Source organism: Balaenoptera physalus (assembly GCF_965194825.1).
Source record: "Balaenoptera physalus genome assembly, chromosome: 8".
NCBI classification, from domain to species: domain Eukaryota; kingdom Metazoa; phylum Chordata; class Mammalia; order Artiodactyla; family Balaenopteridae; genus Balaenoptera; species Balaenoptera physalus.
The window spans coordinates 102011546-102036004 of record NC_138887.1 but is presented as its reverse complement, the minus strand read 5'-3'; the positions used below and the strand labels follow the sequence as shown (position 1 = coordinate 102036004).

At 53.6% G+C, this 24459-nt stretch overlaps 2 protein-coding genes and 2 long non-coding RNA genes across 10 annotated transcripts in view; 1 reads left to right on the top strand and 3 right to left on the bottom strand.

Annotated features, from left to right (window-relative positions):
• The window catches only part of MEST (mesoderm specific transcript), a 114798-nt gene that overhangs the window by 58049 nt on the left and 32290 nt on the right, over positions 1-24459 (bottom strand). The gene's annotated exons all lie outside the window — the stretch shown is intronic.
• COPG2 (COPI coat complex subunit gamma 2) overlaps positions 1-24459 on the top strand; it is a 144617-nt gene that overhangs the window by 107706 nt on the left and 12452 nt on the right. The gene's annotated exons all lie outside the window — the stretch shown is intronic.
• On the bottom strand, positions 2044-2855 carry LOC309666104. Its single transcript, XR_014266901.1, has 2 exons — positions 2175-2855; positions 2044-2124 (listed from the first exon to the last, which is right to left on the bottom strand). It is a non-coding gene; the product is annotated as an uncharacterized lncRNA (long non-coding RNA).
• Positions 5916-18584, bottom strand: LOC309666107. The gene is made up of 2 exons (XR_014266904.1): positions 17048-18584; positions 5916-8844 (listed from the first exon to the last, which is right to left on the bottom strand). It is a non-coding gene; the product is annotated as an uncharacterized lncRNA (long non-coding RNA).

The following is a 24459-nucleotide window of genomic DNA, read 5'->3' as shown; positions in this document are numbered from 1 at the left end:
TCTACGTTGTCTCTCTTCCCATAAAACAGTGCTTTCCCACAGATATAACAGATAGCACCTGTACTTTCTTTTATTCACTAGTGTACACCTGCTGTCTGGCCTCAATACCACCCCTCCTGCCCCTGAGATCTGCTGACGTCCGCAGATTGGGAGCTCTTGAAGCTGCCTTCCCCTTTTCTGTAGAGTCCCCTTTTCTGTAGAGCCCCCTTTAACTTCCCTGAGCCCTTCACACATTCATGAGGTTCTTCCCCTCATCCATGCTGCCTGCCCCTTTCTTTTCCCATTGACTCCCCAACCCATCTCAGTACTGGCTTACCACCTTCATGGACATTCGAGAAGCCAAGGATCTCTCTCTTTGCAGGCTGGGTGTGGACTGAACCTTGCTCAGCCCATCCTCTGCCTTTTCTCCCACTCTTGTCTTCGAGAGCCTCTCTGCTTTATCTTCAACATCCCATCCTACTTCCCCTACCACCTGCCAGTCATGCCACAGATGCAGTGGTCTCTTCTTGACCTGCCCTCATGCTCCCCAGGCGCCAGCTTCTTGGTCTGCAATGTGCTGTAGTGACTCCATATGCTGTCCCCATTCATCCCAAAGCACCGTGTCTTTTCAGGTCCCTCAGGCTTCTGTCTGACCTTCCATCGTTTTGTCTCGTCTCGTCATGCCCTGCACTGACCGGCTTGTCTCCAACGTTCTCCACAGACCACTACCTTTACCAGCTCATCCTCTTCTCACCTCGTCCACCGCCCCCATGTTCCAACCTGGCCTTACCCACGCTGTCCTCTCCCTCCTGCATGGGCTTCCTCACACCCTTGGCCCACTCATGGGTGCACAGCTCCTAGACCCTCGACATCCAACTCCATCCTTTTGGCTCTTTGCTATCACACTCTGTGCAGTGTGTTCCCTGATCCTCTCAACAAGCCTCTCCTGCCCTGGTTGCTGGGCGCCATTGCCTCACCTTCCTCACTCTTCTTAGCCATTGGACCTCCTCTTCTCTACCACCTGTTTCAGAATGTTCACCTGATCTCACCTACTTCCAGGGCCCACCTTCATCATCTCTCCTTATTTCCTTCTCTACTGCATGTATAGCAAAGGAACTGTCCTACCTGAGCCATGTGACATTCTTTAAAGAAGCTACTGTCTGTGCACCTTCCAGCTGGATCCAGTTGTCTCCTCTGCTCTGTGCTCCCTTCTCCGTCCCCCATCCACTGCTCAACTCAGTTGAGTCGTCTCTGCTTCAGGCACACTGTGCTGAATCCTCACTCTCCGCCCACCAACCCACGCTCATGAGCCAGGCTGAGCTTGCCTCCCGGGCCGCACGACCCCACGACATCACTCCCTGTAACCTTTCAGGTTTCCATCCAGACCCCTTGTCGCGTACTCTTCTGACACAGCTCTCAGGGAGGCTGCGGCCTCTGATTCTCCGACCTTCTTCTTTCACCGCAGCACTCTCACCTTCTTCCCACCCTCTTGCCCCCGCACCTGCCAAACCCACTCCCGACACCACCGCCCTCAGTCTGGACCTGCACAGAGCCCTGGGTCCTGCTGTCCACCCTCCCTCCCCCCTCCGAGCAGTCATCGCTCTCCTAGACGCTCTCCTGCACTGTCCTCTTCCATCCCATCTGCCCCTTCCTTCTGCGTGGACACCCCCCTCTGGTGCTCTCTGCTCACATACACACAACCCAACTTCCTTTCAGTCACCACTTCCATCTCCCACAGCCTTACTCCTCAAGAGTCCTAAGCTCAGGGACACCATGCTTGCAATCCACTCCCAACTGATTGACAGTAATCCCCCTCCCCCCTCCCCCAATCATTCCAGGTGCCTTGCTGGCTACATTCATTTACTCGCTGTCTCCCTGGTCCTGGGTCCTTTTCCTCCATGTCTGACACTCTTGACTCTGATGCCTCCATCTGCCCGACTCGGGCTCATCTGCTCATGCGTCACCTCTCTGCCCAGCTGTCCACCCTGCCCCTTCCACCCAGTGATTCTCACCCGAGGATGCGTGACCCCCAAGGCAGCCTATCAGCCTCATCTTTCAGGAATGTTTTTGTGTTTTCTTTTTTGATGTTTTTGTTTTTGTTTTGAGCAGAGCACTGCTCACCCTCAGATGTTCTGACAGGCCTCCCTTGGGGTCCATGCCCACAGCCCCCCTTGGGTGAAATCCCCCCCCTCCACCCAGGGAAGAATCACTGCTGTGGAAGCCCAGCGTGCCTCCCTGGGCTGCACTTTCCCCTTGCCCACCTCTAGGCTCCCATCGGTTGCCATTGACCCTTGTTCCTCAAGGATCCCAGCCCTGCCCCCCACTCTGACACTGGCCCAGCACTGTCCTCCTGGAACCACCACATTCCCTTCCATATTAACTCACTGACACTTGACATGTCCCAAGCCCCAGTCTGCATTAAAACACTATTCCTTTCACACACCCCTATATACCCCTCCTGCCCCCCATCCTTTATGACTCTCAGGCATTGGGACAATATCTTTGGTGCTTGTCCTTCTTGGTGCTTGCCATTGTCTATTACCCTAGGTTACCCCTCCTCATATCAGACCCACGGCACCGTCCCCCTGGAGAGTCTTGCCCCTATTGCCCTCACCTCCCTCTGTGATTCCTGCCAAGCAGACCTTTCCCTCCCTCCCTGCAGCTACTCTCCTTTGTCCTCTCTGGGTGGATTCACTGGTCTTCCCAGTCCTCTCCTCAGCCTGCAGTCATCACCCCAACACTGGATGTATAATCAGTCCAGAAGCGCAGTTAAAGAAGGTTTTCTCAGTGTCTGCAGTTGGATCTCCCTCCCCACCCCACCTCCACTCCCAGCAATCCCAACCCTGTCCTCCCATACAACCCTGTCAAACCCGACCTGCACCCCGACCCCAACCCCATCCCTACTCATTCCCCAAGCTCCTCCTTCCCCGCCCCCAGCTCCCTCCCCGCCCCCAGCGGATCCGTAGTAAAGAGCCTGGCGGAAGAGTTGCACCCTTGCCACAACATTCAAGGCTGTAGCAGCGGCCACTGCTCCCCACCCTCTGCCTGCCACCCTCCACTCCTCCCTCCCCAAGCCTCTGCTCCCACTGGCTGGCCCTGTAATTCTGAGGTTCCTTCTGGTTGGCACCTCTGAGATCTGCCTGGATTCCTACCTGCCCACCTCCCTCTTGCCGTTGCTCCCCCGTTGGTGTCCAGCCTGGGTCCCTTCTGCTGCGCTCCATTCTCCATCCTCCCCTGGATGCCTCCCATCACCTGGTCTGTCTCTGGTAGGTGACCGCCCTGTCGTGCCACATCAAGACCCCATTTGGACATTCCTTCCTGTGACCTCTCCTCACGTGATCCGTTCCTTCCCTTTCCCTCCCTGGCCCAGGGAAAGCGTCTGCCTCTTCTCTAGGGCCCATGATCTCATCTCAGTGCTCCCTGATGCCTGTCATCGAGTTGCATTGGGTCATCCCTTCTCCACAGGGGGCGCTCCCTCCTGTGACCTGCCCTCACAGCTCACGCTCTTTCCACCCCCTGCCCTGCCACATTCTCTCCTGAAATCTTGGGCTGTCACTGGTCTGGTCCTTCCACTGGCTTGGGCCACCATTTCCCTTTAGGCTCCCTTTTCCTTAGGCGTGTTCTGTCTCACCTTCCTTCCTCTTCTCTCTTCCCTTTTAATCAAGCCATTGCCCACAGGACTTTACACCAGGCCCCTACTTCCCTATCTTCTCCTTCCCTTGCCTCCACTGCTTTCATCTTTCCTCCTTCAGATCCTGGGGTACACCCCTGCCCATTGCCTTGATCTCCCACTCCATGATGACATGGTCCAGATCTCTCTTTTGCCCTCTTTCCCTCTTGGCCATATTTTAAGACTCTCTTCTGGTTGTCCATCCCATTCTGCCTGCCCCCTCTGTTGTTCCCCAGATCCAGTCTCCTGATCATGAGACCCCACCTCCAACTCTCCACCATGCTGCCCCTTGCTCTCTCTCCCTGTGCCTCTTTGCTGCCCCCATTCTCTTCTCTGACTAGACCTATGGTTTGAAGGTCCCTGGTTTTCCCTGGTTCCCTGTGTGGACTCTCTCTGCCACATCCTAGAACTCCACCCTTTATAGCTCCCTTGTAATAGCAGAAGCACTGTTGATACCACCTGAATTCCTGGCCACTCCTCTGCCAATTCTAAGCATATTTGCTACCAACACACTGGACTCTATCCACTTGAGTCCATCCTGAAGTCCCTGAGGTTACCTGCCAGTCGTTTCTGTGCAGGATGTATCTAATGTGCAATGCTGCCCTGTTTCCTCCATGTCACCACAGTCATTGTGGCCCCTGTCCCCAATTGCTCCTAAGAGCCCTGGGTCTTTAAACGCCCAGGCTTTGGCATCTCAGCTGGGACCTGCTCTGCTCCTACCACTGGGCCTCAGTACTGCACAGACCATTCCTCTTGAGCCGTGAGATCAGTGGATGTCCCCACATTCATGAGGTTCTCTCCCCTCTTCTGTGCCTACTGTCCCTTACTTGTCCCATCGACTACCTGACCCAACCTGCTCCCTCCTTCTCATAGCTGCCCAAGATGCCTCTGTCTCTTGCTATCCAGAGTGGGTGGGGATTGGACGTTACTTGGCCCATACTCTGCCTTTTCTTCCGCTCTCTGAGAAACGCTCTACTTCATCTGCAGCATCCGTCCTATTTCCCCTGCCACCTGAGTCATGCGAGGTCTTCGCTGCCTGTTCCTCGACATCTGCTCCCTCTCTTCCGACACACACTCATGCTCCTGACTGCCAACTCCTGGTCCACAAAGTGCTGTCCATGGCCTCTGAAAACAGCCATAAGGACCCTATATTTCGGGTCTGCCATTTTGGAAAAGGTTGTTGTTTCTGGGTCCTCTCTGATGTTTCTTTTTCTCACCATGCCCTGTCTCCAGCATTTTCAGTGGGCCTGTACCTCTACCAGCCCATGCTCCTCTGGCCTCATCCCATCTCTCCCAGTTCCTCGCTTGCCTTACCTGCACTGTGCTCTTCCCCCTGCATGGGCTTCCTCTCACCCTGGGTCCAATTTGCAGGGCAAGGTTCCTGGATTCTCCACATCCACTCTCTCCTGTGGGCTCTCTGCCGTCCTCTCCGCACAGTGTGTTCCCTGATCCTCGCAGCAAGCCTCTCCTGCCCTGGCTGCTGGGCGCTATCGCCCGACCTTCCTCACTCTTCTGGCCCACTGGACCCCTCTCCTCTACCACACTCTCTCACCAGTTGGAGAATGCTCATGTGACCTCCTTGGCCCAGTTTCTAGGTCTCTCCTGCTTTGCAGTTACTGCATACACAGCAAAGGAACTGTCCTACCTGAGCCATGTGACATTCTTTAAAGAAGCTACTGTCTGTGCACCTTCCAGCTGGATCCAGTTGTCTCCTCTGCTCTGTGCTCCCTTCTCCGTCCCCCATCCACTGCTCAACTCAGTTGAGTCGTCTCTGCTTCAGGCACACTGTGCTGAATCCTCACGCTCCGCCCACCAACCCACGCTCATGAGCCAGGCTGAGCTTGCCTCCCGGGCCGCACGACCCCACGACATCACTCCCTCTAACCTTTCAGGTTTCCATCCAGACCCCTTGTCACGTACTCTTCTGACACAGCTCTCAGGGAGGCTCTGGCCTCTGATTCTCCGACCTTCTTCTTTCACCGCAGCACTCTCACCTTCTTCCCACCCTCTTGCCCCCGCACCTGCCAAACCCACTCCCGACACCACCGCCCTCAGTCTGGACCTGCACAGAGCCCTGGGTCCTGCTGTCCACCCTCCCTCCCCACTCCAAGCAGTCATCTCTCTCCCAGACGCTCTCCTGCACTGTCCTCTCCCGTCTCTTTTCATGCCCACAGCCCCACACACCCCTTGTATCCCCTGCGCTTCATGACTCTCAGGCATGTGACAATATCTTTGGTCTAATTCTCCTCTTTCTCAGTGCTTGTCATTTGTCCCTTTGAATAGTTTATCCCTCCTCATTTCAGATCTGTGACATCCCCTGCCCTTACGGTCATAATGTCCATCTGTCTTTCCTGCCAACCAGATGTTTCCCGTCTACCTTCCTGCAGCTACTCTCCTTTGTCCTCTCTGGGTGGATTCAGTGTTCTTACCTTCCCTCTTCTTAATGTAGTCATCACCCCCAGCACCGGACTTGTAATCAGTCCACAAGCTCAGTTAAAGTAGATGACTTTCTTAGTGCCCGGAGCTTGACTCATGTGTCCCGCCTCCAACCCCCATCCCCCCATCCCCACTGATCCCAACCCTGCCCTCCCATCCAACCCAGTCAACCTCTACCTGCACCCCAATCCTGATCCCTGTCCCAAACTCCATCCCCCAGGCTCCCACCCCATCCCTGCCAGATCCGTAGTAAAGAGCCTGGCTGAAAAGTTGCACCCTTGCTACAACATTTGAGGCTGTAAGAGCAGTCACTGCTGCCCACCCACTGCCTGCCACCCCTTTTCTCCTCCTCCTTCCCCATTTCTCTGCTCCCACTGGCTGGCCCCAGTACTCTGCACTTCCTTCCAGTTACTGCCGCTGACATCTACCTGGTTTCCTACCTGCTGCCTCCCTCTTCTCATTGCTCCTCTTAGTGGTAACCAGCCTGTCTCCTTCCACCTCTCTCCTCTCTCCATCCTCCCCTGTGCGCCTTCCATAACCTGGTCTGTCTCTGGCAGGTGACTCTCCCTTGGTGCTGCACTGAGGCCCCCATTTGGACATTCCTTCCTGTGACCTCTCCTCACGTGATCCGTTCCTTCCCTTTCCCTCCGTGGCCCAGGGAAAGCGTCTGCCTCTTCTCTAGGGCCCATGATCTCATCTCAGTGCTCCCTGATGCCTGTCATCGAGTTGCACTGGGTCATCCCTTCTCCACAGGGGGCGCTCCCGCCTGTGACCTGCCCTCACAGCTCACGCTCTTTCCACCCCCAGCCCTGCCACGTTCTCTCCAAAACCATCTGCTGTCTCTCGTCCAGTCCTTCCACTGGCCCAGGCCACCATTTCCCTTTAGGCTGCCTTTTCCTTAGCCTGCCCCTGTCTCACCTTCCTTCCACTCCTCTCTTCCCTTTTAGTTAAGCCATTGCCCACAGTTCTTTACACCAAGCTGGCACTTGCTCCTCTTCTTCCTTCCCTGGCCTCCACTGCTTCCATCTCTCTTCCTTTGGACCGAGGATGCACCCCTGCCCATCGCCTTGCTCTCCCACTCCCCAATAACATGTCCAGACCCCCCTCTTTCCCTCTAGGCCACGATCCCCTCACAGCACCCATGTGCAGATCTTAAGACCCTCCAATTGCCCCCCCGTCCCATCCGGCCTTGCTCCCTCTGTTGTTTGGGTCCAGCCTCCCAAACAAGAGTCCCTCACCTTCCAGCCATTTAGCATCCCACCCATTGCTCTCTCCCCTTGTGGCCCTTTCCTGCCCACATTATCTTCTCAGACTAGACCTCTAATACCCCACTGGCTTCACAGGTCCCAGCCGTTCCCCTGATTTCCCTGTGCAGAGTCTTTCTGCCACTTGCTAACCTCCATTCTTCAGCACCTGATGAATAGCAGAAGCATGGATTTGGTGATTGATGACAAATGCTGTTACCACCTTAGTTCCCACCCATTCCTGTGCCATTTCTAAGCATGCTTGCTACCTGCACACTGGATTCCACCTGGTCCTTTCCAGTGTCCCTGAGGAAACCTGCTAGTAGTTTGTGTGCAGGGTCTATCTGATGGTACAGCACTGCCCTGTCCTCTGTGTCACCAGTCATTGTGGCCCTTTCCCCCTTGCTCTGAGGGCCTTGGGTCTTCAAAGGCCCAGGCAATGGTGTCTCAGCTCTGCTTTGCTCCTACCATCTGGCATCATTACCACACAAAGCCTTCTTGCCTCCTGAGATCTCCCAAAGTCCCAGACTGGGAGCCCTTCAGGCTGCCCTGCTCTTCTCTGCAGTGCCCCCTTTACCTGTTCTGAGCCCCGAGCATGTTCATGATGTTCTTTCCCCTCTTCACTGCCACCCGTTCCTTTCTTTTCCCATCGACTTCCCTGACCCAGCTCATATCCCGCAGACACCTTTCATGGCTGCCCAAGATACCAATGTCTCTCTCTTTCCAGGCTGGCTGCCACTGAACTGGCTCGGCCCCTCATCCACCTTTTCTCCTGCTCTTGTCTTCAGGAGCCCCTCTGCTTCCTCTTCAACATCTCATCCTACTTCCTCTACCAGCTGCCAGTCATGTGACACATTCCCTAATCTTTCCCTTCTTCTTTGACCTGCCTTTATGTTCCCCCGTTGCCAGCTTCTTGGTCCCCAGCATGCTGTACTGAACCCAGGCTGTCTGAATTCACACCAAAGCATGCTACTTTTGGGGCCTACCATTCTGGAGAAAGTCATTGCTTCTGGGTGCTCTCTGACCTTTCATCATCTCACCATGCGCTGCGCTGACAGGGCTGTCTCCAAATTTCCGAAGAGCCACTGCTTCTACCATCTCAACCTCCTCTGGCCTCACCCACCTCTCCCGAGTTCCTCGCGTGCCTTACCCTCGCGGTGCTCTTCCTCCTGCGTGGGCTTCCTCATGCCCTCGACCCACTTTCGGGAGCACAGTACCTAGATTCTCCACATCCACTGTCTCCTTCTAGCCCTTTGTCATCCATCTCTTGATGCAGTGCGTTCCCAGATCCTCTCAACAAGCCTCTCCTGCCCTGGCTGCCGGGCGCCATCGCCTGCAGTTTCTTACTCATCTGGCCCGTTGGATCCCCTCTTCTCTCCACACCCTCCCACCTGTCAGAGACTGCTCACCTGGCCTCCTGGTTTCAAGGTCTCTCCTGCTTTGCTCCTCTACTGCAACACAGTAGAAACCTGTCCTACCTGAGCGTGTAACATTCTTTCAGCTACCATTGTGAACCTTCTCCTCGGCTGAGTGCTCCCTTCTTGATTCTCACCTGCTGCTCAACCCAGTTCAGCCCTCTTTGCCTCAGACACAGTACTGAATCCACAGACTCTGCCCGCCAGCCCATACTCAGCCCTGTGGACCTGCGCTGTGCTTTCCTCCGGGACCTCGTAAAGGTTGCTCCCTGTAACCTTCATGCTTCCATCCAGACCCCTTGTTGCATACTCTTCTGACAGCTCTCGGGGAGCCTCCCCCTCTGACTCTCCTCCCCTCTTCCTTTCACTCCAGTACTTCGACTTCTGCCTCCATTCTGCCTGACATCATCCTGTTCGGTCTCGAACGGCACAGAGCCCTGGGTCCTGCTGTCTGCCCTCCCTCTCTCCTCCTCCCTCTGCAGCAGTCATCTTTCTCCCAGATGCAGTCCTCCGTGTTGTGTCCCATCCGTCTGCCCTTTCTTCACTGTGGACATCTCGCCCAGAGCTCTCTGCTCAGATTTGCACAACCCACCTTCCTTTTGGTCACGGTTCCCATCTCTCTCAGCCCTACTCCTCAGGTGTCCTCAGCTCAGGGACCACCACCTTGTTGCCCACCCTCTCTACCGTGGATGGTGAATCCTAACCTGCCCTCTCATTCCAGGTCCTTTGTTGGCTACATCCATTTGTTTGCTGTCTGCTTGGTCTGGGTCCTTTTCCCTTATTTCTGACACTCTTGACTCTGATGCCTCCATGTGCCCGACTCGGGCTCATCTGCTCATGCGTCACCTCTCTGCCCAGCTGTCCACCCTGCCCCTTCCACCCAGTGATTCTCACCCGAGGATGCGTGACCCCCAAGGCAGCCTATCAGCCTCATTATCCCGGCGTGTTCTTGTGCTTTCCTTTTGGGATTTTTTTGATTTCTCTTTGTATTGAGCAGAGTACTACTCACTGTTCAGATGTTTTCATGGAACTCTCTTGGGGCCATTGCCCACAGCTTCTCCTTGGGTGAAATCCACCCCGCTGTCCCCATGATGATCCCTGCAGGGGAAGCCCAATGTGACCTCCTGGGCTGCACTCTCCCTTGCCCACCTCTAGCCTCCCATTGGTTGCTATTGACACTTCTTCAGAATCCCCAAATGGCCCCAGTCTGACACTGGTCAGTACTCTCAGAACCACCACATTCCCTTACGCAGTTACTCACTGACACCCGCCAGGGCATAAACCTCAGTCTGCATCAGAGTATTGTTCTTTTCACACACACATCCCACACGTCTTCCACCCATCCTCAGTGACGCTCAGGCATTGGGGCAATATCACTGGTCCAAATCTGGTCCTTCTTGGCACCTGCCATTGTTTTTTTCCCTACTTTACCCTTCCTCATAGCAGGCCCACGACATTGTCCCCCTGCAGAGCCTTGCCCCAGTGGTCTTCCTGTCCCTCTGTGGTTCCTGCCAAGCAGACCTTTCCCTTCCTCCCTTCCTGCAGCTACTCTCCTTTGTCCTCTCTGGGTGGCTTCACTGGTCTTCCCAGTCCTGTCAACCTGTAGTCATCACCCCAACACTGGACATGTCATCAGTCCAGAAGTGCAGTTAAAGTAGGTGATATTCTCAGTGCCTAGAGATTGGCTCATGTCCCTCCACCAACCCCCTTTATCCCAGCCCTGCCCTCCCATCCAACCCAGTCAAACCCAACCCACACACCCACCCCAACCCTGTCCCCCCTCCCCACCTCCCACCACCATCCCTTCACACACCCACTGATCCCAACCCCATCACCAACCCAAACCCCATCCCCAGCCCCACCCCCAGCTCCCTCCCTGCCCCCAGCGGATCCGTAGTAAAGAGCCTGGCGGAAGAGTTGCACCCTTGCCACAACATTCGAGGCTGTAGCAGTGGCCACTGCTCCCCACCCCCTGCCTGCCACCCTCCACTCCTCCCTCCCCAAGCCTCTGCTCCCACTGGCTGGCCCTGTAACTCTGAGGTTCCGTCTGGTTGGCACCTCTGAGATCTGCCTGGATTCCCACCTGCCCACCTCCCTCTTGCCGTTGCTCCCCCGTTGGTGCCCAGCCTGGGTCCCTTCTGCTGTGCTCCATTCTCCATCCTCCCCTGGATGCCTCCCATCACCTGGTCTGTCTCTGGTAGGTGACCGCCCTGTCGTGCCACATCAAGACCCCATTTGGACATTCCTTCCTGTGACCTCTCCTCACGTGATCCGTTCCTTCCCTTTCCCTCCCTGGCCCAGGGAAAGCGTCTGCCTCTTCTCTAGGGCCCATGATCTCATCTCAGTGCTCCCTGATGCCTGTCATCGAGTTGCACTGGGTCATCCCTTCTCCACAGGGGGCGCTCCCTCCTGTGACCTGCCCTCACAGCTCACGCTCTTTCCACCCCCAGCCCTGCCACGTTCTCTCCAAAACCATCTGCTGTCTCTCGTCCAGTCCTTCCACTGGCCCAGGCCACCATTTCCCTTTAGGCTGCCTTTTCCTTAGCCTGCCCCTGTCTCACCTTCCTTCCACTCCTCTCTTCCCTTTTAGTTAAGCCATTGCCCACAGTTCTTTACACCAAGCTGGCACTTGCTCCTCTTCTTCCTTCCCTGGCCTCCACTGCTTCCATTTCTTCTCCATCAGCCCCCGTGATGCACCCCTGCCAGATGTCCTTGACCTCGCACTCCCCCTTGACAGAGTCCAGATCCCCTCTCTGCTCTCTTTCCCTCTTGGCCACATTCCACTCACCACGCCTACGTGCAGATTTTTGAGGCCCTCCTCTCACTCTCCATCCGTTCTGCCTTGTTCCCTCTGTTGTCCATCGGATCCTGCCTCCTGAATGAGAGACCTTGACCTCCCAACCCCCCATTATCCCACCCCTTGCTCTCTCCCTCTGTGGCCCATTGCTGCCCACATTACCTTCTTGGACTAGACCTACGACCCCCACTGCTAGTGAAGGTCCCTCCTTCCTTGTGTAGAGTCTCTCTGCACATGCTAGACCTCCACCCTCTCCAGCCCCCACCGGAAAAGCAGAAGCACAGATCAGCAATCACTGCAAAATGTCACCTGCACCTGATTCTGACCCTGAGTCCCTCACATGTTTGTGAGCTTCCTCCCCGGCCCCCATTTACTGCCACCGGTCCCCTTCTCTTCCCATCAACTCCCCTGAACCAACATGCATCCCACAGACCACCTTGTATGGCTGCCAGAGACTCTAGTGTCTCTCCCTTTCCAAGCTGGTTGTACATAGAACTGACTCAGCCCCTGTCCACCTTTTCTCCCACTCTTGTCTTCCACAGACCCTCTACTTCATCTTCAGCTTCCCCTCCATCTGCCAGTTCCTGGGTGGATTCAGTGGTCTTTTCCTTGACATCTGCTCCCTTCTGCCATGAAGCTCCACCTGTTGCCAGCTTCTTCCTCTTCAATGTGCGGCTGTGACTCCTTCTGCTCTCCCCCTGCTGTTTCTAGTCCACCCTTTTGGAGAAGGTTGATGCTTCTGTGAGCTTCTCCCTGACCTCTCACATCTCCCCATGCCCTGCACTGACAGAGTGGTCTCCAGCGTTTTCAATGGGCCAGTATCTCTGTCTCCCACCTCATTCTCCTCTGGCCTCCTCCCACCACTCCCGTTTTCCTTGCTGGCCTTACCTGCTCTTTGCTCTGCCTCCTGCATGCCCTTGGCCCATTCCTAGGGGCAAAAGTTCCTGGATTCTCCATGTCCACTGCCACCTACAGGTTCTGTTCCATCCCACTCTCGGTGCAGTGCTTTCCTGAACTTTTCAACAAGCCTCTCCTGCCCTACACCCAAGGATCCATGGCCAGCCCTTTCTCACTCTTCCTGCCCTGTGGACTGCCTCTCTCTACCATATTCTCTCACCCTTAGGAGACTGCTCACCTGACCTCCTACCTCCTGGGCCCAGTTTCTGGGTCTCTGCTGCTTTGCAGTTACCGCATACATAGCAAAGGAACTGTCCAACCTGAGCCATGTGACATTCTTTCAGCTACCATTGTGCACCTTCCAGTGGGATTCGGTGGTCTTCTCTGCTGTGTGCTCCCTTCTTGATCCACCACCTTCTGCTCAACCGAATTCAGTCATCTTTGTCTCAGAAGCAATGTACTGAATCTGCACGCTCCATCCACCAACCCGTACTCACTCCCTGTGGACATACTCTATGGTTTCCTCCTGGGCCCCCAAAATGTCGCTCCCTGTAACCTTTCATATTTCTATTCGGACTCCTTTGTTGCTTATTTTTCTGACACAGCTCTTGGGGAGCCTCTTCCTCTGATTCTCCTTTTTCCTTTCACAGTGGCACTTCTGCCCTTCTCTTAGCTTTGCACCTGCCAACCCCACACGCTACACCATGGTTCTCAGTCTCGTCCTGCAGTGGTGGGTGCTGCCTTCCGTCCCTCGTCTGCTTCTCCTCCTTCCCTAGCAGTCGTCTCTCTCCAGATGCTCTCTTTCATTGCAGTTTACTGTCCCACCTGCCCCTTCCTTCTGCGTGGACATCCCCTCCGGTGCTCTCTGCTCACATACACACAACCCAACTTCCTTTCAGTCACCACTTCCATCTCCCTCAGCCTTACTCCTCAAGAGTCCTAAGCTCAGGGACACCATGCTTGCAATCCACTCCCAACTGATTGACAGTAATCCCCCTCCCCCCTCCCCCAATCATTCCAGGTGCCTTGCTGGCTACATTCATTTACTCGCTGTCTCCCTGGTCCTGGGTCCTTTTCCTCCACGTCTAACACTCTTGACTCTGATGCCTCCATCTGCCCGACTCGGGCTCATCTGTTCATGCGTCACCTCTCTGCCCAGCTGTCCACCCTGCCCCTTCCACCCAGTGATTCCCACCCGAGGATGCGTGACCCCCAAGGCAGCCTATCAGCATCATCTTTCAGGAATGTTTTTGTGTTTTCTTTTTTGATGTTTTTGCTTTCGTTTTTGTTTTGAGCAGAGCACTGCTCACCCTCAGATGTTCTGACAGGCCTCCCTTGGGGTCCATGCCCACAGCCCCCCTTGGGTGAAATCTACCCCCCCACAACCCGGGGAAGAATCACTGCTGTGGAAGCCCAGCGTGCCTCCCTGGGCTGCACTCTCCCCTTGCCCACATCTAGCCTCCCATCGGTTGCCATTGACCCTTGTTCCTCAAGGATCCCAGCCCTGCCCCCCACTCTGACACTGGCCCAGCACTGTCCTCCTGGAACCACCACATTCCCTTCCATATTAACTCACTGACACCTGACGTGCCCCAAGCCCCTCTCAGAATTAAAGCATTGTCTTTTTTCACACTCCCTCCCCCCACCCCCTGCCAGTCCCTCCTGACTCCATCCTTTATGGCTTTCGGGCATTGTGACAACATCTTTGGTGCAAAAGTAAACCTGGTTGTTCTCGGCACGTGCCACTGTCCCTTTCCCCAGGTTACCCCTCCTCATATCAGACCCACGGCACCGTCCCCCTGGAGAGTCTTGCCCCTATTGTCCTCACCTCCCTCTGTGATTCCTGCCAAGCAGACCTTTCCCTCCCTCCCTGCAGCTACTCTCCTTTGTCCTCTCTGGGTGGATTCACTGGTCTTCCCAGTCCTCTCCTCAGCCTGCAGTCATCACCCCAACACTGGATGTATAATCAGTCCAGAAGCGCAGTTAAAGAAGGTTTTCTCAGTGTCTGCAGTTGGATCTCCCTCCCCACCCCACCTCCACTCCCAGCAATCCCAACCCTGTCCTCCCATACAACCCTGTCAAACCCGACCTGCACCCCGACCCCAACCCCATCCCTACTCATTCCCCGAGCTCCTCCTTCCCCGCCCCCAGCTCCCTCCCCGCCCCCAGCGGATCCGTAGTAAAGAGCCTGGCGGAAGAGTTGCACCCTTGCCACAACATTCAAGGCTGTAGCAGCGGCCACTGCTCCCCACCCTCTGCCTGCCACCCTCCACTCCTCCCTCCCCAAGCCTCTGCTCCCACTGGCTGGCCCTGTAACTCTGAGGTTCCTTCTGGTTGGCACCTCTGACATCTGCCTGGATTCCTACCTGCCCACCTCCCTCTTGCCGTTGCTCCCCCGTTGGTGTCCAGCCTGGGTCCCTTCTGCTGCGCTCCATTCTCCATCCTCCCCTGGATGCCTCCCATCACCTGGTCTGTCTCTGGTAGGTGACCGCCCTGTCGTGCCACATCAAGACCCCATTTGGACATGCCTTCCTGTGACCTCTCCTCACGTGATCCGTTCCTTCCCTTTCCCTCCCTGGCCCAGGGAAAGCGTCTGCCTCTTCTCTAGGGCCCATGATCTCATCTCAGTGCTCCCTGATGCCTGTCATCGAGTTGCATTGGGTCATCCCTTCTCCACAGGGGGCGCTCCCTCCTGTGACCTGCCCTCACAGCTCACGCTCTTTCCACCCCCAGCCCTGCCACGTTCTCTCCAAAACCATCTGCTGTCTCTCGTCCAGTCCTTCCACTGGCCCAGGCCACCATTTCCCTTTAGGCTGCCTTTTCCTTAGCCTGCCCCTGTCTCACCTTCCTTCCACTCCTCTCTTCCCTTTTAGTTAAGCCATTGCCCACAGTTCTTTACACCAAGCTGGCACTTGCTCCTCTTCTTCCTTCCCTGGCCTCCACTGCTTCCATTTCTTCTCCATCAGCCCCCGTGATGCACCCCTGCCAGATGTCCTTGACCTCGCACTCCCCCTTGACAGAGTCCAGATCCCCTCTCTGCTCTCTTTCCCTCTTGGCCACATTCCACTCACCACGCCTACGTGCAGATTTTTGAGGCCCTCCTCTCACTCTCCATCCGTTCTGCCTTGTTCCCTCTGTTGTCCATTGGATCCAGCCTCCCAGACAAGAAACCCCTCTTTCCCCAAGGCCCCACCCTCCCACTGCTTGCTTTCTCCCTCTGTGCCCCTTTGCCACCCACGTTATCTTCTCAGACTAGACCTCTGACACCCCACAGGTTTTGATGGTCCGCCCTCTCTCCCAACTTCCTTGGGTGGAGTCTCTGCACCACATATTAGACCCCCACCCTTTCCAGCCCCCTGGAATAGCAGATGCATGAATTCAGCGATCATTATGAAATGTCACCTCCACCTTGGTTCCTGCTCACTCCTCCATTTCTGAGCAAATCTGCTGCCTACACACTGGACTCCATCCACATGTGTCCATACCAGAGTCCTTGAGAATACCTGCCAGTGCTGTCTGTGCAGGGTCCATCTTAATGTGCAACAACTGTCCTGTTTCCTCAGTTCCACCCCTATCACTAGGTCCCCTTTCCCTGCTTGCTTCTGAGGGCCCCAGGTATTCAAGCACCCGGGCTATGGGGTCTCAGCTCTGCTCTGCTCCTGCCTTCTTGCCCCAATACCACACATGCCAATCCTCTTGCCCCCAAGATCTGCCAACATCCCCAGATTGGGATCTCTTCACATGGCCTCCCCCTTTTCCATGGTGCCCCCTTTACTATACCTGAGCCCCTAGCGCCTTCATGAGCTTTTCTGCCCTCTGCTGTCCCTTTCTCTTCCTGTTGACGCCCCTGATACAACTCGCTCTCAGGGTCCACCAGTTCATGGCTGCTCCAGACTCCACTGTTCCCTTTTCCCACGCTGAGTGTGGATGGAACCTCACTTGGCCCAGCCTCTACCTCTTCTTTCACTGTTGTCTTCGAGAGCCTCTCTGCTTTACCTTCAACGTCCTGTCCTGCTTCTCCTACCACCTGCCAGTCATGCCACAGATGCAGTGGTCTTTTCTTGACACCTGCTCCCTTCTTGACCTGCGCTCATGCTCCCTCCATCGCCATTCTCTCCATCTCCAGTGTGGTGTCCTGAATCCATGTGCTGTCCCAATTCACCCCTAAGCACTCTTCCTTTTTGGGTCCACCATTTTGGAGGTGGTCATTGCTTCTCTAGGCTTCTCTCTGACCTTCCATCATCTTGTCACACATCTCCCAGGTTCCCTGCTGGCCATACCCACACTGTGCTCTTCCTTCTGCATGGGGTTTGTCACACCCTTGGCCCACTTTTGGAGGCAGAATATCTGATTCTCCACATCTGCTTCTTCGGGTTCTTCGTAATCCCTCTCTTGAGGTAGCGCATTCCCTGAGCCTCTCAGCAAGCCTCTCATTCCTTAGCTGCGAGGGTACCATCACCTGCCCATCCTCCCATTGGAGCCCCTCTCCTCTACCACACTCTTTCAGTGGTTCCAGACTGCTCACCTGACCTACATCCTGGGCCCGGTTTCAAGTTCTGCCTTGCTTCTCTGTGGCATGCACAGCAACACTGTCAGCTACAGTCTGAACCTTCCAGCTGGATCCAGTTGTCTCCTCTGCTGTGTGCTCCCTTCTCCGTCCCCCATCCACTGCTCAACCCAGTTCTGTCACCTTTGCCTCAGACACTCTGTACTGAATCCTCACGCTCCTGTCCTGTGAACCCAGACTACCCTGTCCTCCTAGGCCCCCCCAATGTAACCTTTCATGTTTCCATTCAAACTGTTTCATACTGACACAGGTCGTGGGGAACCCTTCCCCTGACCCTCCGACCTTTACCCCTTCACCACCGCACTTTTGCCTTTTGCCTTTCCTCTTGCCTCCACACCTACCAACCCCAGTCTCCCCCTGCACAGAGCCCTGGGTCCTGCTGTCCGCCCTCCTTCCCTCCTTCTCCTCCCTCCCAGCAGTCATCTCTCTCCCAGACGCTCTCCTGCACTGTCCTCTCCCATCCCATCTGCCCCTTCCTTCTGTGTGGACATCCCCTCCGGTGCTCTCTGCTCACATACACACAACCCAACTTCCTTTCAGTCATCACTTCCATCTCTCGGCTTTATGTCTCAAGCATCCTCAGCTCTGGGACCACCAAGTTGGCACTTCACTCCTGACCCATTAACAGTAATTCCAACCCACCCTGTATCATTCCAGGTGGCTTACTGGCTACATCCATTTACTCGCTGTCTCCCTGGTCCTGGGTGCTTTTCCTCCATGTCTGACACTCTTGACTCTGATGCCTCCATCTGCCCGACTCGGGCTCATCTGCTCATGCGTCACCTCTCTGCCCAGCTGTCCACCCTGCCCCTTCCACCCAGTGATTCTCACCCGAGGATGCGTGACCCCCAAGGCAGCCTATCAGCCTCATCTTTCAGGAATGTTTTTGTGTTTTCTTTTTTGATTTTTTTGTTTTTGTTTGGAGCAGAGAACTGCTCACCCTCAGATGTTCTGACAGGCCTCCCTGGGGAGGAATCACTGCTGTGGAAGCCCAGCGTGCCTCCCTGGGCTGCACTCTCCTCTTGCCCGCCTCTAGGCTCCCATCGGTTGCCATTGACCCTTGTTCCTCAAGGATCCCAGCCCTGCCCCCCACTCTTGACACTGGCCCGGCACTGTCCTCCTGGAACCACCACATTCCCTTCCATATTAACTCACTGACACCTGACGTGCCCCAAGCCCCAGTCTGCATTAAAACACTATTCTTTTCACACACCCCTCCTGCCCCCCATCCTTTATGACCCTCAGGCATTGGGACAATATCATTGGTCCAAATCTGGTCCTTCTTGGCACTTGCCATCGTTCTTTTCCCTACTTTACCTCTCTTCATTTCAGACCCACGACACCGTCCCCCACAGAGCCTTGTCCCCATGGTCCTCCTGTCCCTCTGTGATTCCTGCCAAGCAGACCTTTCCCTCCCTTCCTGCAGCTACTCTCCTTTGTCCTCTCTGGGTGGATTCACTGGTCTTCCCAGTCCTCTCCTCAACCTGAAGTCATCACCCCAACACTGGACGTGTAAGTACCAGAAGTTCAGTTGAAGTAGATGATATTCTCAATGCCTGGAGCTTGCCTCATGACCCTCCCCCAGCTCCCCACCCCCACCCCCATTAATCCCAACCCTGCCCTCCCGTCCAACCCCATCAAAGCCAACCCACACCCTAACCCAGTCCCTCCCCGCCCCCAGCGGATCCGTAGTAAAGAGCCTGGCGGAAGAGTTGCACCCTTGCCACAACATTCGAGGCTGTAGCAGCAGCCACTGCTCCCCACCCCCTGCCTGCCACCCTCCACTCCTCCCTCCCCAAGCCTCTGCTCCCACTGGCTGGCCCTGAAACTCTGAGGTTCCTTCTGGTTGGCACATCTGAGATCTGCCTGGATTCCTACCTGCCCACCTCCCTCTTGCCGTTGCTCCCCCGTTGGTGTCCAGCCTGGGTCCCTTCTGCTGCGCTCCATTCTCCATCCTCCCCTGGATGCCTCCCATCACCTGGTCTGTCTCTGGTAGGTGACCCTCTTGTCGTGCCACATCGAGACCCCATTTGGACATGCCTTCCTGTGACCTCTCCTCACGTGATCCGTTCCTTCCCTTTCTCTCCCTGGCCCAGGGAAAGCGTCTGCCTCTTCTCTAGGGCCCATGATCTCATCTCAGTGCTCCCTGATGCCTGTCATCGAGTTGCATTGGGTCATCCCTTCTCCACAGGGGGCGCTCCCTCCTGTGACCTGCCCTCACAGCTCACGCTCTTTCCATCCCCTGCCCTGCCACGTTCTCTCCAAAACCATCTGCTGTCTCTCGTCCAGTCCTTCCACTGGGTTTAGTACTGCCTTCCCTTTAGGCTTCCTTATACTCATCCTCACCTCATCTCACCTTCCTTCCTCTTCTCTGTTCCCTTTTAATAGAGCCACTGCCCACAGTTCTTTACATCAGGCCCCCACTCCCCCCTCTTCTCCTTCCATCACCTCCACCGCTTTCGTCTCTCCTCCCACAGGCCCCAGAATGCACCCCTGCCCATCACCTTGCTCTCCCACTGCCCGATGAATGACATGGTCTGGATCCACTCTTTGCCCTCTTTCCCTCTAGGCCACGATCCCCTCATGTACAGATTTTAAGATCCTCCTCTCTCTCTCCATCCCATTCTGCATTGCCCCCTCTGTTGTTTCCTGGATTAAGTCTCCCAAACAAGAGTCCCTTACCCCTCAAGCCTCTACCATCCCACCCACTGCTCACTCCCCCTGTGCCCCTTTTCTGCGTACATTGTCTTCTCAGACTAGACCTCTGACACCCCACTCCTTTTGAAGGTCCCCCTCCTTCCATGTGTGCAGTTTCTCCACCACATGCTACGCCTGCACCCCCCCTTCCCAGTGCCCCTGGTATAGCAAAAGCTCAGAATCGGTGATGGTTGGGAAATGTCAACACAGCCTTGGTTATCCCTCACTCCCCTGCCATTTTAAGCATATTTGCTACTTGCACTCTGAACTCCAACCACTAAGTCCATCCGAAATCTCTGAGGTTACCTACTAGTGGTTTCTCTGTAGAGTTCTTCTTAATGTGCAATGATGCCCAGTTTCCTCAGTTTTACCACAGTCATTTCAGGAGATGGACCCCATTTGTTCCTGAGGGCCCCAGGTCTTCAAATGCCCAGGCTGTTAGGTCTCACCTCTGCACTGCACCTACCTTCTGGTCCCAATACCACACATCCTACCCCTCTTAACCCTGAGATCTGCCAAAGTCTCCAGATTAATAGCTCTTCAGGCTGCCTTCCCCTTTGCACCCTGAGCCCCTCACACACTCGTAAGGTTCTCTCCCTTCTCCTGTGATGCTTGTCCCTGTTTCTCTTCCCTGCCACCCCCTGAGCAGCTCCCCTACCACTGTCAGTCATGAGAAGGATTCAGTACTCTCTTCCTTGACTAGCCCTCATGCTCCCAGGATGGCCAGTTTCTTTGTCCCCAGTGTGCTAATACTAAGTCCGTCTGCTGTCCAAATTCACCCCTAAACACCCTAACTTTTTGGGTCCACGACATTGAATGAAGAAGGTCATTGCTTCTGCGTGCTTCTCTGTGACCTTTCTTCTCACCATGCCCCATCTCTAGCATTTTCAATGGGCCACTACCCCTACCAGCTCATGCTCCTCTGGCCTCATACCACCTCTCCCTGTTCCTTGCTTGCCTTACCTGCGCTGTGCTCTTCCTCCTGCAAGGGCTTCCTCTCACCCTTGGCCCACTTTTGGGGGCAGATTCTCCACACCCAATCTCTCCTTCTAACTCTCTGCCATCCCTCTCGGTACACTGTGTTCCCTGATCCTCTCAACAAGCCTCTCCTGCCCTGGCTGCTGGGCGCCATCACCTGCAGTTCCTCACTCTTCTGGCCCATCGGAGCCCTCTCCTCTACCACACTCTCAGTTGTTGGAGGCAGCTCACCTGACCTCCTAATCCTGGGCCCAGTTTCTAGGTCTCTCCTGCTTTGCTTCTCTATGGCACACACAGCAACACTGTCAGCTACTGTCTGTGCACCTTCCAGCTGGATCCAGTTGTCTCCTCTGCTCTGTGCTCCCTTCTCCGTCCCCCATCCACTGCTCAACTCAGTTGAGTCGTCTCTGCTTCAGGCACACTGTGCTGAATCCTCACGCTCCGCCCACCAACCCACGCTCATGAGCCAGGCTGAGCTTGCCTCCCGGGCCGCACGACCCCACGACATCACTCCCTGTAACCTTTCAGGTTTCCATCCAGACCCCTTGTCGCGTACTCTTCTGACACAGCTCTCAGGGAGGCTGCAGCCTCTGATTCTCCGACCTTCTTCTTTCACCGCAGCACTCTCACCTTCTTCCCACCCTCTTGCCCCCGCACCTGCCAAACCCACTCCCGACACCACCGCCCTCAGTCTGGACCTGCACAGAGCCCTGGGTCCTGCTGTCCACCCTCCCTCCCCCCTCCGAGCAGTCATCGCTCTCCTAGACGCTCTCCTGCACTGTCCTCTTCCATCCCATCTGCCCCTTCCTTCTGCGTGGACACCCCCCTCTGGTGCTCTCTGCTCACATACACACAACCCAACTTCCTTTCAGTCACCACTTCCATCTCCCACAGCCTTACTCCTCAAGAGTCCTAAGCTCAGGGACACCATGCTTGCAATCCACTCCCAACTGATTGACAGTAATCCCCCTCCCCCCTCCCCCAATCATTCCAGGTGCCTTGCTGGCTACATTCATTTACTCGCTGTCTCCCTGGTCCTGGGTCCTTTTCCTCCACGTCTAACACTCTTGACTCTGATGCCTCCATCTGCCCGACTCGGGCTCATCTGCTCATGCGTCACCTCTCTGCCCAGCTGTCCACCCTGCCCCTTCCACCCAGTGATTCTCACCCGAGGATGCGTGACCCCCAAGGCAGCCTATCAGCCTCATCTTTCAGGAATGTTTTTGTGTTTTCTTTTTTGTTTTTGTTTGGAGCAGAGCACTGCTCACCCTCAGATGTTCTGACAGGCCTCCCTTGGGGTCCATGCCCACAGCCCCCCTTGGGTGAAATCTACCCCCCCCACACCCGGGGAAGAATCACTGCTGTGGAAGCCCAGCGTGCCTCCCTGGGCTGCACTCTCCCCTTGCCCACTTCTAGCCTCCCATCGGTTGGCATTGACCCTTGTTCCTCAAGGATCCTAGCCCTGCCCCCACTCTGACACTGATCCAGCCATCCCTTATTGGGACCAACACAGTCCCTTCCATCTGACACACCCCAAACTCCAGCCTACTTTACATAGTTATACTTTTCATTTTCTTAGGTCTGTCTTCCCTCTTAGTCAAGAATCATTGTTGAATGTGACTTTAATTCTTTTTACTTAAACTTCCGAAACCATCCCACATTCATTCCATTGTTTAATTTTACTTGTTTTCAAAGTGCTTAGTGTTCACTGTGTTAGAATAGAACCCTGGAAATCTACTCATTGCAGCCCTCATTCTTTTCTATATTTAATATTTTGCAGGACATGCTCTAACCTTTTCCTCTCATCCCTCATTCCTCTACTCTGCTCTCATTGCCAGACACTTTTAATTTCTCTCTCTTCTAGATCTTGTTGAAAACTTGAACCTTCCTTGAACTCAGCTATTAAAAGGTACATATAGCCTTAACCCCCTCTTTTCAACCTGATTTCACTCTCATTCCCATTTAATATTTTCTCCTCTTTCATAAATACTTTGTATGTTTTAAGTTTATATACTATAACAAGTTTGGCAAGATTCTCTGTTCTACCACCTTATTTTACCCACTCTTTGCTATTATCCCCATCATGTGTTGGTTTTACTAGACTCTAGTTTTGTCATTGTCTTTCTGTAATCCATGCAGTTTTCCTCTCCTTTGTTGTTCTTCTATTTCCATTACTACTGAATAAGGTCATTTTCGTCTCATTTTTGTTTCTTCTCATGGAATCCTTTAGTCCTATGTGTAACTCTAGTTTTGCGTATCTATTTTGTTCCTCTTTCTCTTCTCTGCCATATTTTAACCCCCTAGTCAACCTGTCCCTGTTCTGTAATTCGTCCAATACCACTTACGAAGTTATAAATCCTTTCTAGATGTGGATGTGCAGTTTTCAGTTCCATTCTATGACACCCTTTCCCCCCGTCAGCTGAATTCCCCTTTATCCATGTCTTAACTTCTTTTTCCACTTTGCCTTTTTCTAATATTCCACTCTACTGCATGTAGTTGCCTTCTGACTTGTTTCCTTGTTTCCATCTGCCTTCACTTTCTTCAGTACTTTTCGCCTGTCTTTAATGCTGTGTCCATTTCTGCCCTCAATAAAGATCTCCTTATTGTGAAACTGTTTTACCCTATATTTTATCTAGTTACTCTGAAATGTTTTCTTATGCATACAGTGCTCTTTTTACTTGGTTTCTATCACCTATATTCTTCCTTGTTCCATCAGATACAGTTATAGTGCCAAACCTTGTTTTTCAGTATGTCATTCCTCACATGATCTTTCCCATCTAAAGTTAAATTTTGCTTTTCCACCCATTTTCTTCTTCTTTTTTCCCTATTCTTCCTTTTATTAACCATCTATATACTGAGTATGTACCATTCTCATACGCTCACTAATACCTCCCTCTTTGGTTCCTCTTTTTGTTCTACATTCATTGCTCAATCCATTTCTGTATTTCTTCTTTTTACATATTTTGCTGAATTGCTTTGGTTTTCCATTTATTCCTTGGTAGGATCGCTGCAATTTGTGTTGTTTTAGGTCCACTTCACTGAATTTATCTCTGACCTTTCTGCCGACTACACTTTTTTATACAAACGTACTTTCCCACATACTGTCCTTCTTATGTCTCATTTCCAGTTATCACTTTATCTCCCCCTTTTCTTCCTTTAATAAATGCCTCACCACACAGTTCTCTTCCTGGCTTTATAAGTACAAGCAATTTTCATTATCCTTTCTTTAAAATATGCTGAATAGCACTTTTTCTTAGTAAATGGTTATATTGCAATATCTCAAATTTGAAAAGGCCCATAACCATTTTCCTTTAAAAAAAAATCCAACATATCTTCTCAACCATCACAAAAATGCTATTATAAAAACTTTTAAGTATTTCGTATAATATAAACCATTTTAAAGAACTACATAATTATTTAACATAAAATTCATTCACTAGTGTACATGTTTGTAGTACAAAATGATCCCATACTATGATATAAGACTGTAATTGCATTCTCCTTTTACAATGCATGGAATAATGAAAGGTTCTCAAGAGAAATAACAAATGTATATACATTTTCAAAATGCATTGTATAAATAAGAAACTCTTGGGAAACATTTACTTACCAACTGGCGAATTGCTGGAGTTGTTCCACACATATTATAGGGAAGATGATAGGAATAATGCACAACACATTTAAAAGCCTTGAGCACAGGAAGTAAACCTATAGATAAAAGAACTATGTCTGCAGCAAACATACACTATCCCAAACAGACTGTACAAACTCAAAGTTTT